Source organism: Lagopus muta, chromosome 1 (genome assembly GCF_023343835.1).
Source record: "Lagopus muta isolate bLagMut1 chromosome 1, bLagMut1 primary, whole genome shotgun sequence".
Taxonomy (NCBI): domain Eukaryota; kingdom Metazoa; phylum Chordata; class Aves; order Galliformes; family Phasianidae; genus Lagopus; species Lagopus muta.
In genome coordinates this window covers 43,056,617-43,063,021 of record NC_064433.1, presented here as the reverse complement: position 1 = coordinate 43,063,021, position 6,405 = coordinate 43,056,617, and the positions used below count along the sequence as shown (strand labels likewise).

General features: G+C 38.0%; 1 protein-coding gene across 1 annotated transcript in view; it reads right to left on the bottom strand.

Moving 5' to 3' along the window:
- The window catches only part of TMTC3 (transmembrane O-mannosyltransferase targeting cadherins 3), a 1,052,995-nt gene that overhangs the window by 177,770 nt on the left and 868,820 nt on the right, over positions 1-6,405 (bottom strand). The gene's annotated exons all lie outside the window — the stretch shown is intronic.

Here is a 6,405-nt window from a genome sequence, read left to right as displayed (position 1 = left end):
GCTAAAATTAGGGGGGATTAGTCTGGCCTAGTTAACGGTGGCTTGGAGCAAAGGGAAAATAGAGAAAAGGCTCAGGTGTTCTGCAGCAGGAAAAATGATATGTACGGAGAGAAACTGGAGGCCTTAAGAAGAAAGTGTGTTCAATGAAGCAGTATGATAAAAATACTGCCGATCACAAGGAAAAACAAGTACAGATTCAGCACCAGATGAAGAAATTCAAGTGGAAATTCAAGATCTAGAAAGTGGAAAGACAAGACAGTTTGTACATGCTTGAAATGAAATAAGGACATAGCCAAAAAAACTTGAGTCATCAGTATGAGATGAAGCATGACAGTGATAGGTTGGAGGTGATACCAGAGTTTTTAAGCAAAAGTGGGAAACAGTGAAAGAAAAATTATGTGGATGGGGACAGGACTCTGTTTATGAGGGAACTAGAAGCTGGTTTGTTTTTAGAGAAGGGATAGAAAAGATTAGAGAAGAGATAGGGAGAAGTAATAAGAAAACTGCTGTTAGGAACTGCAGAAGGAATAGTTTGAAAACTCTGGGAAACTGATACTTAAAGAATGATTGAGAGCAAAAAAGAGTAAGGTGGAGTAGAGGGGGTGGTGTGAAGTAGCTGCAGGATTTGAATAGATGGACGAGATCACATGCACGCAGAGGGACTGACAAATACTTTGAGAACACAGCTGGTGGCAGACAGAGCCATTTTGATTTTGGACAATTACGAATATTGTCCTAGGGAAGTGAAGGTATCCACACAGTTCTTTTTCTTTCCATTCTCAAATATGGTACAGGAGTTCTACAACATGGCAGCTGAGAAAGAATCTGAGGTTTTTTATTTTCTATCATCTTGACAACAGGGTTATTCTATTGAATATTAGTTCTGAAGATGATCTCTATGGAGGAAATTCTTCAGAAGTGAAAACTACATTTCAGACTCCATGGGTTTTACTGATCCTTGGGGATCCTTTATTGATCTCTAAGAGGATCATAAAATAGTATCATTACTTTTTAAAATCTTCTCATTTTCTGCATCTGTGTATATACAAATGCATGTATATACTTACATGTATATGATGTGCTACTTTCAAACAGGTATGGGAAAAATCAGTATCTCATTAGGAAAATCATTGCTAAGTGAAGTGGAATAGGAGAATCAGATTTATCCTTTGAGTTATGGCAGTATGCATCTTAAGCAAGAACAAGGACATTTCGAGCCATAAACTTGAGAAGATTTGCTTAATAATAATACAAGCAATAGGTAAATGTCTGCCATCTATCAAGAGCACAGATCTAGTTTGCTTCTCAGATCATATCCATTTGGAGAGCAATCAGAATCACTTTAGGTTTCATGAAATTTAGCCAGACAACTACCTGCGTAACTTATTTGGCATCTGTTGTTTTTGTAATTTTCTATATATTGAGATTGGATTTTCAGTACTTCTAGGCAATATGCCATTTAATTCTCTATATAAATAATCCTCGATACCTGGAAAGAAAATGGAGAGATTTTTTTCATTTGTTTGTTTTTTGGTTGTTTTTTTTTGAAGCTAGTACCATACTGTTTCTGGGCAAGGTTTTCAAAAATCTGTCAGGGTAATTGTTCCTGTTCAGGAACACAGGACATGAGAATATTTCCTTTCAACTTCAGTGTGTAAGAGCTCCTAATTAACATTTCTGTCTTGTCTGAAATAAATCTCTTTTCCTGCCTGCCTTGTGGCTTCTGTTTTAGCTATTTGGTGATCCAGTTATTGTGATTTAAATTTATGTGCATTTTACCCTTAAAATAACGTAAGACTTCTACATGAATACCTCACATTGTTTACTTCTGAACATTTAATAAAGGCCAAATAAAAAACACTGTTTTCCAGAACTGGGATTCAGGAGTTCAGATTGAGTAATATAAGTAACTTTGTAAGTCGCTCTGACATTGATCTCATCAAAATGTACCAAGAGCACACTCCTGAAAAGGAAAAATGTTTCTATTTTCTGGTGTCCTACTTTTTACACAGCCTGATTGAACAAAATAGACTAAAATGGAAACCAACTCTTCCTAGAAAGCAGAGGAGAAGCATACAGTATTGCCACCAGGCAGTGATTTTAATGACCTTTTAAAGAATATTTAATACTATGAGAAGTGCTGTGGTTGCAATTAGGTTTTCCCACCCAATGTCCTCTCCCATGGGTTGCTGGATTTACAGATGAGTGATGACTTCTAATTCCTGACAGAAGTAGCTATTTCTGCTTTGACTTTTTATTGTCATGACTTTAAAAAAAAAAAGATTTAAAATGGGTGAATTCAATGAGTTGATGAATTTTTATGAGATTTTTATGATTTTTGGACTGACACATTTCTGTGCTGCTCACATTGCATGTTGTATTCCAGAGAACTTTGAGAAATTTGTTCCCATCAGAAACCAGGGGGATAAATATAGACTGTTTCTATTGCTAAATAAACCTTTGCTGAAGTTACTTAGACTTTAATATATTATCTTTCAAGTGATCTTCTATGTTCGTATAAGAGCAAAAATTGATGAAATAATGACAGTGTACCTTTTACAAGAATGCCAACAGGTATCATGCAATCCATTTTTTTAACAGTTTGGAATATTCCTGTCCAAGGGGCATAAATCAGTTTGGGTGAAGACACCTGGATGTACAGACTTTGTGCTCAGGAATACCATCACTTTTGTTCATAAATACAGAAGCTTGATATGAGCACTGAGTAATCCTGAATTTAAAAAATCATCTTTTAGCACTGAAATATATATCAACTATCAAGAAATGTCAAGACCTCACTTCAATCTGAATGCTTGAGGCTCTAAAAGCTTTTAATTTCATACTTAGTTAGTCAACTGTTAGTCAACAGTTTATGGGTAGGTTTGGCCCGATTCTGTGACTAGCAGGGCAGAGGGATCCACAAATCTGCACCCCCAGAAAAGGGAAACAGGGGACTCCAAATAATTAAAAACAGAGGCAATGATCTGGGGAGAAACAAGCTAATTTACTAAATATGATATTGGAATGCAAGATAGCACACTATAATACAATATAATATAGTATAAACAGAATTGAGCTAATAAGTCAAATAAAATGAGAATGTGGTTGGGATGAGCAGCAGTGAGAGAGCCTGATGATCAAAAAGGGATGTCAGATGATCTAAGGTCTCATTTGTGTTCCCCCTGACCAGGAATGATAACAGAACAGCGAACAGTCTTCTGGGGAATGTAGTTCTTCTCTTCCAGATGGTGCCCTGAACTAGAGCATTAACTCTTTAACTCCCAGTGCACTACATGACGCTATGATGTGAAATACCAACACCAAAAATCATAAAACCATGTCACCTTATCAATCTTATTTCAACAAATTACATGAGTAAAGAAGTGGGCAGTGTGAAGCAGAGATGATTAGAACAAGAAATTTTTAAGGAGATGGTCATGAGTTTGCTTGTTTGTTCATGAAATACTAGCAACACAAATACTCAATGCCTTTCTTTGCAAAGTATATCAACTGCAAAACTCCTTGCAACCCAAGGAGCCCTGCCACCTCTTCCAGCACCACCGGGTTGGGCCGATGATGATGCCCAGGCAGCCCTGAAATATCTCTGATCAGCCCTGCACCTGCTCCAGAGAAGGAGCCATGTCGGATGGCAGCTGGGCCATGGTTGCCACCAGGGCCACTTACCTGTGGGGACAGCTAGAGGTGGCTCTGGTGGCCTCCTGCCCCCTCCTGCAGAGCTAGATCCTTCTCAGCTGCTCCCAGGACCTCAGGGAAAGCTAAGAGACAGAAGACAAACATCCTTCATAATAATTCCTGGACTTCAAGAAGAGCTTAGAATACAAATATATTTGTCTGCCTATCTATTTATTTATCTTTCTATCACTCAAGAAAGCCTTATCTGTCTCATTGCTCAGAAGTGCCTGCAGGGAAGCATTCTATGACAGTTTTTCAACACATCTGGCAGCTGTTTGTCTTTGAAATCTCACTATTTATTAAAATATATTTCCACATACCCTAACATATCAACATTATTCTGTGCTGATTTCGTTTGTTGTCTTTTTTGTTTTATTTGTTTTTGTTTTTTGCATTGCTATTATTTTTTTTTTCTGCAGTGTTAGCTCTTTCAAATTCAGATTCAGGTCTGCTGTTAACATTCCTATTTGCTACACTATTACATGCTTAATGTTCTGTAATGGTGGAAATGCAAAAATTTATCAGCCAGTCAGCATGCAGTACACATAATACATTTAAATTCCTGTTAAAAATAAGTTTTGTTCACTAACAGAAAAACATAAAGTACTTTCTACCAATTTATAGACTATATTGTAAAAATGAGTTATAACAGCCACATTTGTTATAATAAGGATCTCTGTGGGAAGTTAATTCAGAGCCAGAATTATGAATTATAATTTAATTTGTAGGGAAACAAAAAGATATATTATGAGATTAACAAAGTGGGATGAACAAGGCTGCTGGCAATTACCATTTTAATACAAACCCATTAACTGCAGAGTAGTGGAATTTGCTGGAGGACCTTCCCACTTAAAAAAAAATCAACTCAATGGCTAATTTAAAACCTCACATTTCAAAAATAAGAATGTTAAGTATCTTTTCCAGTTGGTGTTTGAAACAGAAAGCTAGTCAAGCACTTAAGATGTCTATCTTTGTATGCATATTTACAAAAGAATATGCTTGGCTGGAGACACAATTCCAAACTAGGAACTTGTTTTCATTCTTCTTGCTGATTCCTTTCCTTCATTTTTCAGGTGAAGTTTCAGTTCCGATATCAGTGAGTGGCATTTCTCTTTATTTGCATAAACAAAGGTAAACTTTTTTTTCAATTCATAGAATTCTTGATTTGGTCTGTAATGAAACACCATTAAATGGCAAAATCCCTTTACACCTACCATGTTATTACACTTGCAGGGTATTTATTAAGCACAGATCATACTCATTACTGTATAGAAAAAGGAAACATATAACGCTACTGTTATGCTGTTTATAGACTAAATGCTTTTCCTGTGAAATACACGGGATTTAAACCAGTTTCTGTTCACCTTGTAAATCCTTTTATACTTACTCAATTTTTATCAAGACTGCAACATTTAGCGTATTATTTTTCAAATCAGTAGTTCCAGCAAAATTCTCTATGACAACAAGCTTCTCAGCATTATTGCTTGTATTACTTCTCACTTTCTGATAAACTATTATCACCAGCACTTTTGGTTTGAGATGACAGAATTCAGAGTTTCTCTGCTGTACTGAGAATGGGCATCTGTTTCTGTTCATGATTTCATTTCACACACAGAATCACACACAGAATCACAAGGTTGGAAACGACCTGCAAGATCATCTAGTCCAACCACCCTCCCATTCATATTAGTACCACAAGCACTAAACCATATATCGTAGCTCCATTTCATGACATATGAAACACCTGCTGTTCTACAAACTCTTAAGAGCCTCCTTGTTTTCCTGTTAACCACTTTCTTTCACTTGTTTTGTTGCAATTCTCACTAGATTTCCTCCTTGCCGCCATAGAATGGCCTAGGTTGAAAAGGACCACAATGATCATCTAGTTTCAACCCCCCTGCTATGTGCAGGGTCACCAACCACCAGACCAGGCTGCCCAGAGCCACATCCAGCCTGGCCTTGAATGCCTCCAGGGGGATCCACAGCCTCCTTGGGCAACATGTTCCAGTGCATCACCACCCTCCGTATGAAAAACTTCTTCCTAAAATCTAACTTAAACCTCCCCTGTCTCAGTTTAAAAACATTCCTTGTCCTATCACTATCCACCCTTGTAAACAGATGTTGCCCCTCCTGCTTATATTCTCCTTTCAAATATTGGAAGGTCACAATGAGGTCTCCCTGGAGCCTTCTCTTCTCCAAGCTAAACAAGCCCAGTTCCCTCAACCTTTCTTCATAGGAGAGGGGCTCCAGTCCTCTGTTAATCTCAGTGGCTCTCCTCTGGACCTGGTCCAAGAGTTCTGCTTCTTTCCTGTACTGGGGGCCCCAGTCCTTGACACAGTATTCCACATGGAGTCTCACAAGAGCTGAGTAGAGGGGGACAATCACCTCCCTCTCCCTGCTGGCCACCCCTTTTTTAATGCAGCCCAGGATATATTTGGCCTTCTGGGCTGCAGACGCACACTGCTGGCTCATGTCTAATTTCTTTTCCACCAGGACCTCAAGTCCTTCTCCATAGGGCTGCTCTCATGAAACCATGTTCCACGCACTTGGCAGTAGCACCAAAGAGCTTTACATCTGAAAAAAAAAAAAAAAAAAAAAAAACCCAACCAACAATCTGATCTCATATTTACTTATTTATAGGGATATTCTAACTACTAGAGGAACTCTGAACAAACAGAACGAGACTACCTCAAGGTACTTCATCAGAGCTTT